The sequence below is a fragment of the Gallinula chloropus genome (assembly GCF_964237585.1).
Source record: "Gallinula chloropus genome assembly, chromosome: 14".
Lineage (NCBI taxonomy): Eukaryota > Metazoa > Chordata > Aves > Gruiformes > Rallidae > Gallinula > Gallinula chloropus.
Window position 1 is genome coordinate 9,220,692 of NC_140099.1, and position 14,089 is coordinate 9,234,780.

A 14,089-nucleotide genomic window follows, 5' to 3' on the forward strand; every position below is an offset into this window, starting at 1 on the left:
GAATGTTGAAATAACAGGATTCTTTCCAGATTGGAAATTCTGCTTTTTGAGCAGGTCTTAGGCAGCCTGGGATTCTTTCATTGCCTAATTTAACATATATATGTATGTATACATCTCTCTCTCTAATGAACACCTTGGGACCCTGAATAAAAGTTCATTACAGCTGACTGTTCCTTGTAACTGCAGTTGGCAATTTACCAATAAAGAGAGAAAAGTCCAATTTTAATCCAGCAGGAATTGTATAGTAACTTCATGGTTAAGCTTCATGTTGACCAAATTTTAAATATATCTTGTAAGGAATACAATAAATACTTGAGAAAAGAAAACTTATGTATTCACATGCTAAACACAGCTTGCAGGGAAGAAAGCAAGAGAAGTAAACCCGTGATACCCAGGTCAGTCTCATGTCCTTGAGATTTTTCTGTGTGGGAATTTGGCACAAGCAGAACTACTATGGCAAAATTAGAGTGTTTTGAGCACGCTGAGCATCCCTTTTAATCTCCCCCAGGCAGCTGTTTCACACTCCCTTCTTCTCCCTGCATGCCTCCTCTTCATCTCCGATGTTTGGAGCTGTTGTTCTGCTGACCTTTGTCTTTCCCAAACCAACTACTTTGCCTTGCAGACCTTTCTTTAGAAAGCCCTACCTATCTTTGAACATTCTGTTCATAACCTTTGTTTTACATTTCAATTTCCCCTCTTCCTCTCTTTCTCCTCTATCACCAGGCTTTTGTGGCACCTGCTTTTGGGGGCGTGAGGGAGCCCTTAGAGTGAGTCGGGAGGGCAAGAGGGTACCTTTGTATCTAGGAATGCACAGAGGAAAGTAAATGAACTTTGTCTCTTTCCCTCTAGTACCAGAAGCTTCTTATTTCTGGGGGGTGACAAACTAAACTTTTCTCTTGTGGTGTTTTCTGGTTGCATGATGGCTTAAGTATTCCTGTTTCCTGGGGGTCGGTGGGGACAATGGGTGTTGAGTGCCTCTGAAAATCCTTCTTCTTAGGAAGCTCTGCCTGGAAGGGCTGGGCTAGGTCAAGCTTGGCCCCTCACAGCTACAGACTGACTCTGACTTGGGCCTGGACACACCTGACATATGCCAACCCAATGGCTCAGCTAGTCTTTTGCTATTTTTGTCTTTTCCTTAGGGAGACAGCTTGACTGCTTAACACAGCACTTAATTCTCAGGTCACAATCTGCATGTCTTCAGGTCATGGGGGAATTCTGGCTTGCCAAGTGTTAAACCTTCTCTGTTTGTAAGTGTTAAGCCTTAATGTGGTTACTGCTCACTGTTCTCTGTATTTTTGTTTCAGTTCTATGAAGACTATGACTTATAGCTTAAGGGCTCTACAGACAGTAACTCAAACTTTAATACATAGCAGCTAAAAATGTTTCATGCTACTAACACATTACGTTAATGTGGGACTCTTTATGCTGCAATATTAAACTTGCATGTTACAAGAATGAGGTATTTTATATTTTCTTGCCAAGGGAAATATTTACTTAATTTTTTTTAATAATACTGATTTATACATCATTAAAAACACACAATATTTTGTTAGCTTTTGTGTGTATTAGGGGATGGAATCTTAAATTTATTTTAAAAAGAGAAACCACATCATGCAATGACTCCTACATGATGTGGGAGTGCTGACCTCTGTAGTCACCCACAAATGAGAGCGTGGCTGAGTAGGGATGTCTATTTGGCTTTTCCAGTCACTGCAGTGCTGGCAGCCTGCAGGTGAATGACATGTGGGGAAGACACACTCTCTTCAGCCTTCCCATCTTCTTAGTCATTTATCTTGATAGCTTTGGATCAGCACAAAATTCTTGTCCCACTGAGCATCTGCTGACCTCAGTGATCTGCTGAAGTCAATCAGCCTCTGCTGACCTCAGTGATTTCCCTAAGAACTATGGTGTCTATGGAGGCTTTCCTGTCCTTTAAGGGCCTGTCCCAAAACTCACTGAGTGGATGGCAAGCCTTTAACTGGCCTAATTAGGCTTTAAATTTAGTCTTACTGCAGAATTTGCTAGCGGAATACAACGGGGATTTTGTGTCCTGGCATGTTTCAAGCAGAAGTGCCTTTCTGCTTCTGGACAAAGCGAGTGAAGCTGTATTTGTGTGGGACAGGGAATCAGTTCCTGATGTGGCTCCAGGGAAGTTCTTATATATAAGAACCCATGAACAGCTCTGTTTAAGATTGTTTAAAAAGCCATTTGGCAGCTTTTTAATCGAGTTGCAAAATGTGTGCAAATCTTATTTCAAGGTAAGTGGGGAAAAAAACCCCAAATACAGAGGTATTGAATTTAATCTCTACATAGAGCTTTGTAATAAATAAAGAAGGAAGAGAATACCTAATTGCCAAAGAACAATGCAAACATACTAGGTCTTGTAAGTTTGTGTTTGCCTGGATGCCAACCAATGCCTGGTTGCACACTGTAAATTTGCAGGTGGCGTTTCCGTCTGATTTCATTCAGTTCTCCAGATCTACCTCTTTTCTAGGTGTAAGATGTGCAGAACTGTTACTTTACTTAGTTATATGAGAATGTTACAGACATTTGGACAAGGTCTCACTATAAAAAGCAGTGACTATTTTGTCTTGTATGTATTGGTTAAGGGACAAGACCTATATAACAAAGTACTTTGTTCTTCCATTGTTATGGAGCAACTTCTGGTGTGTTACAATGTGTTATTATGGGAAGCCAAATTCTGATCTCATTTGTAAATGTGCGACCTTTATAGAATATAAGAGGCTCAGATGCATGTAAATGAGAGCAGGACTTTACTTCATTCTTTAAAAATTTAAAGCAAAGTAAATCAGAGAAAAATAGGGATGAAAGAGTCTTCAACAGATCCTTAGTCATCGGTGAGAATCAAGGTAGGACCAATTATGTCTGTATCGTTCATGTCAGCTCATTTATTGTACTAGAAGATAATCCACTATGGGAAACTTCACTCCATCCCTAGATAATTTATTGTAATGCTTCACAGTTGTTTTTTCCTATGTCAAATCTAAATTTTCCCTACTGCAATCTTAATCCAAATCCTTTTTGATCTATCTACCATGCAATATTGTGCTCCTGATTTTTACACTGCTAGGAATACTTTCCTGTGTTTTCTACCTGGAGGTGTTCACAGACGTGTTTTCCACCAGAACAATTGTAATTTAATTAAGGTGTTATGGGGCAACAAGAATAGAAACTATTACATCTACTAACAACAGCCATATCTCTATTTATCAGTGTAATAGAAAACCAATTTAATTAAATGCCTCTGTTTACTCAAATGGGTTTGCAGTCTGAGTTTGCTATTCCTGTTAATGGAGCCAAATTTGTTTATTTTTGAGGATTCCAGAAATTCATGTAACCATTTTCTAAGAATGGCTGTTGTCAGCAGAACGCTACCAATGTTGAATCATTCGTGCTGGGTTGTGACAAGGATTTCCATTCCTGCAAAGATACCAACTGAAAGGCAGGAGCGTGTGCAATTATAAACTGTGGTGGGCATACACGGTGTTGATGAACGTGAAGAGGACAGAGGAGCTTTTAAGAGACTGGGCAGCCAACGGAGGGAAGGGGTTTGTTCAAGGTAGGGCACCGTGGACTTGGCAAAGGAGATGAAAACTTTGTCCCTGTAAAGGAAACTTTCTAAAAATGCCTCACTGTTGGCTCTGCTCCACTGACGTTAGTGAGGCTGGAAGATGTAGTAATAGCCTAAAGGATTAAAAGCATGAGTGGGAGTTCTCTGCTGTACCATACTGGTGGAGCTGGAGAAGTGCTCGCAGCAGTGGGAAATCCTTAGCAAATATCCCTAGTGTAGACAGGGCCCCACGGAGCCGTTAGGAGTTAAATCTGCAGGAAATAAAAAGAGGGGGAGGGTGTGTGAGAGATGCAGTACAGACCGTTCCTAATAGGAGTAAAACTGCACATAGCCCAGAATACAATATACGGAATATAATTGAAAAAGATGTTTTGAATGAACAATAACCTTTAAATTCTTTAGTGTGTGTGTTCTCTGAGCTGTAGAATGTTCTGATTGTTAGGGCAATTAGCTTTTAAAAATAGTTATTTTTTTAGATTTTAATTACATGCTGCATTTTGCCTTTGTTATTAGATGAGGTCAGTAAGGTTACTGAAGTAATTATTGCGCTCTGCTTGGCACTGGTTAAAGCATAACTGGAGTAACTGCATTCAACTCTGTATGAAAAAACGTGGACAAATTCAAGAATTTAGAGGAGTGGAAGAAAGATGGTAAGAAGTTTGGCATTCAGATCTAAGAGGAAAGGTTAAGATAACTTGGCACCTTTAGCCTAAAGGCAAAAGAAGAGTGTGAGGAACATAATAACGGGAGACATAAAGGAATGTTATAAAGAGGACAAGGATCAATTATTCTCATTAGTCAACAAGGATGGGACAAATAATAATTGGCTGAAGCAGAAGGGAAGTTTTAGGTTAAATATTAGGCAAAACTGTAGAGGAACTGTTCGGCAGTTGGACAAGCTGCCAAGAGCCGTTGGACAATCACTGTCATTGGAGTTATTCAAGGCCAGACACCCATCTACAGGAACAGTTATAGAATAATTAAATCAATCCTGCCACAGGCAGAGGGGTGGGCAAGGGGTCCTTCTGGCCTCAGTGACCAAGATTTTGTTATGGATCTGCTTTTTCAGGATTCACACCCACCCCCTGTTGTGTGAACTATGGAGTCTGCTTCAGCTTCTGCTAAAATCAAGGAGAGCAACAGTTTAAAGCTGCTCTTTGTAGGGTCAGAAAATATGTGAGACATAAAATTATCCCCTGATCTGTGGCCATGCATTTCTTTTTACAGCGTCTTAGAATCAGACTTCCTCTCCTCTGTGTGTCTCTGCTTTGTCCCTTTGAAAAATATGGGCTCTGGGAGAATAAAGTAGTAACCAAACCAGAGTAGAATGGCTTTGGACTTATTCATTGCTATTCACTACTTTATGGCAGCTTTTAGAAGTTGAATTGTAAATAACCTGTTTTATTGACAATATGCTCCTCATCTTCCTTACTACTTATATGGAAGAAACTGATCATGCTGAGTATAAACTCTGCCTTCCTGGTGTTAGCAGACCTCTTCCCATGGATTCTTTGAGATGCTTAAAACAAAGCAAACTCTACTAAAAGTTCCTGTGGTACACAAGTTACCAGCCAGATTTGGCCTAAAGATTGGCCTGGAGAGGTTCTCCTTCCAGCTGCATGGTGAGTGTCAAAGACGGCTCCAAATATTGTTCCCCGCGTTTGCAAGTGGAGCAGATAATTTTTAGAGGTACATTGAGCTGTTTTCAGGGCATCCAAGATTAGAATCTGGCTGCCTGATGGACAAAAATGAGACAGCTTACGTGCACTCTGAAAGGCACTGCAGAGATGATATAAAGGGCAGTGAGCTAATTTGTATTGCTAATAGTGGTCTTAAAGTGGTAATTACATATGCAATTATAAACCATGAACCCAGCCTGTTTATTTTTCCCCTCTTGTGCTAATGAAAAACAAAGTAGTCTTAGTGTTTTGTGAGATCCCAAATGCAATGCAAGCAATCATTCGGTTGACTAACTGGAAGGCAGAGGCACAGTATGACACTGCTTGGGTTAAAAAAATAAAAGGCAAAGAAGAGTGCTAGTGGCAAATATTTTAAATCCCCAGAATAATGGCAAAGTCACATAAAATCCTCATATTTGCTAAGCCTGAAAACACTGAGCAACCCCTGGTGTCTGCAATGTCCTGTCCAGCCATGCTCTGTCCACTTCTAGCCAGTGACATTATCTCAGAGATATAGGGTTATGTCTGCCCTGGAGACTACCTTGCTTTGCTGAATCAAGAAAGTGGTCACAGAGCAGAAGATGCCATCACAATGCGATCTGTGACCCCACATGCAACTGAACAACCCCACGACGATAACTGTGAGAAGCTTTCACTAAGCTCCACCACGCTTTTTTTTTCCCTCCCCACTCCTGTTTCTGTTGAGATAAAATGAAAGGTGCTGGGATGCTTTGAGGGAGGTGGTGTGGGAGGGAGGGCTCCCTCAGATTTGGGAGCCCTGGGAAGGCTAAGCTGGGAGAAGTCCCTGCAGTGGGGTCTGTGTGCTGTCTGGTTACTTGATCAGAGGGCAGGAAGGGCTGATGGGTGCCCACCTTGCTCCCCATCATGGCCTTTGTATGTCCAGGGGCTCCATGAGGAACCATGGCTGTCTCATCTCCAGGCTTCACTCTTCATCACTCTGAGGATGCTCAGATCATCATCTGAAAATCACAGAAAAGGGCGTTTTTACACAGGCCTGTTTTTCTGCTCTTGTAGACTTGAGAGAGCATTTCATAGCATTAACTCTCTTCTCTAAAAGCAGATTGTACTTTTGATGAATAACTAATATTTAACTTACATTAAAAAGCAAGCAAACAATGGTCTTTGAATTTAGTTGTCCTTGGCAAATATTATTGATATGTATGTATCTACTAGGTCATGCATCCAAGCTTGGGGGAATGAAACTTTTCTTCTGTAATGTCTATTAATGAGTCTACGTGCAAAACTTCATCCAATGGTTTTTGGAACTATAAACCCTTCCTTTCTTGGCTTAGTTCTTCAGGCTCTGCTAACTCTTTTTTTTTTCTTCTTCTTCTTTTCTGCCTGTCTCATCCTGGACTAATTCACATGTGAATGTGAGGGGGAAGAGTACCTTCACCACCCCTTCAGTGCTGAATTGAAGCAGTCTGGAGGGCCAAGAGGCCAAACATTTCTACCTACAAACGTGGCTGATGTATTAGTGTGGAGGGCAGGGCCGTGCTAACAGCACCGGTACTTAATAAGTCAAAATTCCTTGGTGTCACCAGGCTTTTTCTGCTCGTGGGTCTCCTTGCTGGCTAGCACCACTTCCTAACCTTGGGCACACGCCTGAGACCCAACCCCCTCGCTTTTAATTCACTGGGGAACTTGTGACATAACAGCATTAAGGCTCAGACCGCCCTGGTGTTTTCTGTGATGAGGGGGTGTTTTAAACAAGATTCCTGCTACAAAGTTGAAACAGTAGAGGCAGAAAACCCGGCATGACTTTGGGGTAGTGCAAACGAGTCATAGGAAACTCACTCTAGAGATATCTCCAGAGACTAGTCAAGACAAAAGTTACAGCACAAGCATTTGGAAGGGGGCCACTGCAAACAATTTGTCCTCATTCCAGTTGAGCAACTGTAAGCAGGGACATTTTCAACACAGGCCATTTAGGGACAGAAGGAAAGATTGGATGGCACTAAAAGAAACTACACAAATACATGGTGATAGGATGACTCGGCCACCCGCCACACATACTCTGCTGCTTCATTGTTCTTTCTCCTATCATCCTGACATCTGAAAAGGTCCCACCCCAGCACAGCGGCACGGCACAGCAGAGACTGGTGTAAATTAACTCCAGGTGATAAAATCACCTTCCTCATCTGGTCGCCATTTGGTGAGGAGGGAGGGCAGGGTTTGTATGTGTGGCAGGAGCTGAGGACAACGGAGGAAAATAGGATTTTGCTTGTCAAAGTGAGCAGTATAGCAAACATAGGGAGAAAAGATGCTTTGCTCTGCTGTGGCATATTTTGTTCTGTGAGTCTTGGGTTTAAAGGGCTGCAGTCATCCTGCTTTTTGAGGAAATGCTTGGATATAGTTATGCCAATTTCTTTAATCCTTCTCTTCCCCCTAACTTAGAAGCTGTTCTTGCTCTGCTATTTTCCCCGGCATGCCAAAGGCACCATACCTTTCTGTGGAAAGTTTCTGCCACCCTCTCTGATTTTGTATTCATGCTGCATAAATAAGAACAAGACCTCCCTCCAGCACCTTGGCATGGGGTGAGGAGTTGGATGTGAGGACGGTGCATGATAGAAATATTATGTAAGCAAGGTCTGAATGTCTGCAGCCCCAGCTCTAGACAGCCGTTGTCCACAGATATTTTAAAACTGCTTTTTATTTTTTCTCCCCCCGCTTCTGAGCACCACATTACAATACAGTTTCATTCAGTGAGGAGCTGGCATTCGGGGCTGGATGGCTTAGCTGGCCTGTTTTGGGATGGGGCGCCTTTCATCTGTAGGTCACTGCTTTGAATTCTGCCCACATTGTTGGCAACCACGAGCCCTTCTCTTCTGATGGCAGCGCAGCAGCATATGCAGAATTGCTAGGAAGTCTCCAATCCTAGACACCATGTCTAGATCGTAAAAGCTACCGTAACAATTGAGTCTAAATGGCACCCTTCTTGGCAGCTGAAGCAGAGGCCAAGCAATAAAAGGACTATGGAGAACGGACTACTGTCTAGCATCTATAAGCTAATAGTGAGCAACACTGGTGAGGGAGTGTGAGAAAGTATGCATGGCCCATGAAGGCTCTTTTGGGTAACAAATGAAGATTTCAGTCTCCTGTGCTGAAAGGCCAACACCTTTCATTAGCAGAAGAATCATTTACAAATGAAAGAACAAAACCATTGTCAGTCCTCGTGCCTTTAACAATGCCGCTTCCTGTTGGCATCTTCTGCTTACTAATAACACAGTCCCACAATTTGTATCTTCACAGGGCTGCACGAGCACCAACTAATTAATCCTTTCTCAACCCTCTGAGGGAAGTAGGTTTTTATTTTTAATAGTCTATAGTGGAGATGTCTTCCTTAAAACTGCAGCAGATATGTTTCTAAAGGCTACATAATACCAAGTATGACTACACAGCGTATGCTAACAGGGTTTTTGCTTTTGATACAGCGATTCCAGTTCAGGTAGGTCACACCCAGTTATATGTTTTGCTGAACTGAGGTCTTAATTAAAATAAATGAGAACTAATTCATGGGAAAAAACCTCAGAGCAGGGCAGGGTTTCAGTATAATGACATGAAACAAACAAACAGCCCCTCCTTTCTGCCCCCCAAACAAATCAACTCCCCTTCACTGGAATAATCTCTGGCTGTCTGACCTTATTTATTCAGATGTTGACATGAATCATCATCTGAGCAAGTATTCCCTCCTACACCTGCAGTACTTGGGGTTATAGTTCTCCTTGGTTTTCTGCGGCAATAAGAGTTCAGTGTTACTTGGAGCTGTCTCCATCTGGCAGGCCATGAAGTCCACAAAAGCACAGAGCTCTTTCTGTAAAAATGGAGACAGCCCAGATTGCTTTCTCTTTACACAACATCTCAAGAGGACTCCAGACTTCTCTCTTTGCAGCTATAGTCAAGTGTGCAGTCTCTTTCTCTCCTATCTACTTTTTGTGTGATGACCTCTTCTTGGGGTAAAGAACTGCGTGGGTGAGTTTGGGGGAGGGGTTGTTCTTCTCGGGAAAGCCAAATTGCAGGATGCAGCACATCTTGAGCTTGGCAGCCTTTCTCGCTTCCCCAAGAGGCAGCTGAAGGGCCCAAGCAGGGGTAAGACGTTATCAGCTCACTACTAGCGTGCCAGAGCATATCCTTACGCACAGATAGTGACACATTGTGTGCACCACAGTTGACCTTCGTGGACCAAAGGAGTTCCTTCAGTGGCGGCTGAGGGAATATCCCATGTCGCCTGCACGCTGTTAGACGAGTAGCTCTGCAGCGTTAGCCATAAAGCCTGTGCAAAAGTCAAGGCAGAAGTTAAACGTTATGTTATCTGCCAGTCATTCGTTGTTTGGAGGGAGCATCCCAAGAGCATGGCTGAGCATCAGGGTCGTAAAGATCTACACATTGCAGTTGGAATGGGGTCATTGTCACCATCTGGGATTATACCACTAGCGGTATACGAGCTTATTCAGAGTATTATGCAGCTCCAGGTTTCAACCATATGGAAAAAGTGTAATATAGTAAGAAATTCAATACTTTAATAGAATCCAGAGCATCCTCCAGAATGTTTTCCTTAGTTTTATTTCTTTGCAAGGCAGGCTTAATAACCACTGATCTAGCATTTAAATTGGAAGAGATGCGACATCTAGATAAGCTGGGAGATCTGCTGATACCAACTGCCTTCTGACAGGAAAACCCCTTGCTGTTCCAGTGGAAAAACCCACCAGAGCCAGAGGAAGGGTATGGCACAGCTGTGGCATGCATTAACCTCTTCTGACTTTTGTCTCTGTAGACACCATGAAGGGCTTCTTTATCCCAAAAGAAAGAGCCTCAAGCAATTTTCATTCTGGAAATTGTCTTTGCACTCACCTCTTTCCTGCACTGCTCATGTGAAATGCATAAAAGAACTGACTTGCAACAGGATGCTGATGGTGCACAAGAAAACAGGAGTCTTTGTCTCCTTGCCTATCATCTACCCCTCTTTATAGACTACATTTGTGGTAGACTAGACATGTTGATATGACCTCACTGCTTGTACAAGACTAGGTTGGTCTGTGCAAATCCATCAGTGACAGATGCCAAAGTTACATACTGTAGTCTTGCTTGGTGGTGCAAAGCCAATTTCCCCAGTGCTGAATAGACTATGAAGCTGGATGCTACATTGTTCAGGATTTGGAGTGATGGTTAAACTGGGAGGAGTTCCTATAAGAAATTACCTCCATTGATCTAGAAACAATGATGTCTGGACCAGACTCTGCTGCTGGATGAGCTTTGACAGGAGTGACTGAAGGAATTTGCTGTAATTCTGTGCCTTATGTTTCCAAAAAAGGCTGTTCCTGAGATGTACCTGGCATGGCATCGTAGCCTAATGCCAGAGAAATGCAAATGTTCTCTGAAAGAAATGGTAGGGTTTTCTGAGTCCAGGATCAAATAATATATGTTGCTGTCTGGGAAAGGTACAAATAGCTGTGCAAAAAAATACATTATGGCTCTATCTGTCTTAAATGCTACATAGTTTTGTGGGCTGTTACTCAGATGTTGCCAGAGCGACTTGTTATGACAAGCTGTGTTGTATTTCTGAACCCTGTAATGTTACTGGCACCATCTCCTCCATCTCCCAGTAAATGGGAGTTTCAGTTGAGATAGGTTTGTAGCCCATCCCAGACAAATACCCTTGAAGCTCAATATGGAGAACTAATGAGACTTTGAGGTAAGTTCAGTGCATGTGACAAATAGTCCTCTGATAGCTGGATCTTGCTCATCATTGTACAGGCCCATAGAGCTGGTCAGGCTTTTTTGAGAGTTATGTTTTTAGGGCTAAAGCAGGGGAGGATATGACAGTGGAGAGTGCAGATTGGCAGAAAATGGGTAAAGAGGGATGGAGAGAGGCAGAGAAGCTCTGCAAAGCAGCCAGTAATTACAATAGTGTGACAACCTGATGCCTACATCTGTATTCTAAATAGACAAAGGAGGGATTTGTACCCAGGCTGGTAGGCTAGTTGCAATGCAATCAGATTTGCTTGGGTAAATTCCTCTGTATTTCATTTTTGCAGAAAAGTTTAGAGTCATCTCAATGAGTCCTGGGAAAACTTTTTATAAAACTCTAAAAAAAAATTCAATCCGGTTTCATCTGTCTCAGGCTATTTTCTGACCATATGGAAACCCTGGAAGTAAACTCTGTAAAAGACTGTATGAATGGTGTGGTACACGGTAACTCTGAACCAGGCCAGTAGAATGAAACATGCAGTTTTCATACAGTGAAACAGATAAATCAATGCCAGTGATGTAGGGCAATAGGAAAGCCTGTGGAAAAAAAACCCTGCACACCTAGCATTTTGTAAATCTGAGGGGAAAAAATACCCTGTACTGTGTTGCTTAGTGACTTTTCTACTGATGCAAAAGAGAAAATGATGCAGATCACCTCGAATAAGATTCCTGCTTCATTGGACCTTCCTGGTGAATAGCCAGAAAGGAGAAAAAATGGACAAAGGCTCCTTCCAAGGGACTGCTCTGGGAATGGGAGCAGTGCAGGACAACCACCATTGACCTGTCTTTCTTGGTTTGTGGGAGTCAAAGCAAAGTGTAATTGTGATGTAGCCCTTCTTCATCTCTCAATTACTTGACAGAACAATAACACTGAAAAGATAAACGAAGTGATAAAATAAACAATTCCTCTAAAGCTTTTATAATCTAGCTGGTTCTTTTCTCCCAAGCACAGCCTGCCCAGTGGCAAGATGGAGTGTTGTAGCTTGTCAAAAACAACAGTCTACTGAGCCTGGGGAGAGAAATGCCTTGAGTGAGGGGAAACAGGCATTTCAATCACTTTGCAAATAATGGGCCCTTCATCTCTCTCTGTGTATTTGATATGCTAAAATACCTGTGTGACATGGTCTGCGATCAGCAGCCATGCTGATCGTGGCTGGTCAAAGCCAGCAAGGAATGGCTGGGGCCGTTACTGCCAAGAGGATGGGCTGATGTAGACCACAACTGGCTTACTCCAAAAAGCAAATAACCCTGAGGGTCTGATCTGCAAAAGTGCTGAAGTAAATGGGAGTTGTGGTTGCTCAACACTTCCATGGATCAGGCTGCTCTGTCCTCATTAGTCACGCTGCTGCTAACTCCTATAAATGCTGCAATTTCTTTTCATGCAGATAAGTTATCGTGCAGGAGTATCCCAATGCCTGGGCTCTGCTGATATCCTGCCACATCCCAGATGAGCTTCACCCCTCGTCTTGGCTCAGAAACTGCCACAGCTGCTCTGAGAAAAGAAAAGGGTCTTAAAAGGCAGCTTCTGCACCTGAGGGGGGGAAGAAGGCCCTCCACCTTGGCAAATCCTGCAGTCCCTCACAGTATGAAAGCCCCTGAAATGCTTTGACAGAATTGGTATTCATTTTTGGTAGCCTAACATCTGCAGATGCCTAATTTTACTAATCCCGCCTGTGACTAGCTCAGGCAGGCTGGCTGATGCATTCGTGGAAAGACAGAGCTGACATGTGCAAGATCAGGACAAAAGCCAAACCCTCAACAGACCAATGAAGTCAAACGAGCAGGTTTCTGGGATCTGGACATGTCATGTCTGCCATCTAGTTACTAGTCAGGGCTTGTTCCATGTAGAAAATGAAGAGTAAATAATCCAGTACCACATAAAAGGGGAATAAACTTACTGGGACTTTTGACAAATGAGAGAAAGACTTTCAATGGTATTTTAATTGAGGTGCTTGGGAAATAATGCGATTAATAATTAAAATAAAAATATGTGAATTCCTGAACTTATTTATTTGCCTGTAAAAATAATTGTATATGCTAAACTAATAGGCAGGAATACAAGTGATGAAGTGTTACTACAATAATGGAGTTGAAAGCTCTGGGTCCCACTCTCAAATACAATGGGGTTGTTAGCATGAGGTCCTCTTGGCATGAGACGTGATCTGGTAAAAGTTTGACCAGTGAAGTGGAAGCCAGGACATCATAAGTTCTTTGCTGTTTTGTTCTTTGATTGATTGGGCAAGGCACAAATTGGCACAAAGAACCACTTTCAGTCTCAGTTTACCCATCTGTAAATGGAGACATATATCACAGTGATGTTATCAGACTTAGTTATTGTAATGTATTTAAAGCTTCTCAGGTGTAAGGTATTATAGAAAAATTGAAAACTTATTGTTCCTAATCTAAAGTACTGCATGAGAATTTCAGTATTCGTAATCTTGTATTTCACCTGCACCTTTAGCTGACAACAATGTTTTGATTTATATGCACACGTGTTCTAGGTGAAAAATAGCATTCTCTTTCTTTCTAACAAAGCTTTCTGTATCGTGGTTCAGCATTCAAAAATAAAGCTGCAGTTCTGTTGAGCATTTATTTAGTTTAGATCTTCAATTTAGTTAATTGTTCTGAGCCATGTATGAGGCTGATTTGCAGGTAGTTATAAAGCAGATAAAATACTGCTTAAAGATATAATGTTGGTGAACAGTTTTTTGTAAAAAACTTTGTAAAAGACCCCCTTAGATTTTCAAATGAGAGTTGTTCATTGTCATGAACTGTTCATCTTTAATTTTAGCTTTTTCTACAGAAAAGAGGATGCCCACAGCTATAGAGGTACCAATGTTTGTTATGTATAAACAGAGAAATGAGTTAAGAGTGTTCTGGACTGGTTTTGAAATACTGGGGACTGTCTCAATAGAACAAGATACTGGGTTTGTGTAAAAAGATATAAAAAGCCTGGACGATGACCCCTTTAGTCTCTCTGAGCTTGATGGTTCAAGCACTCATTGAATAGGGTGGCATGTGGCTCTGCTGGCCTGAGTCTGGCTCAAAG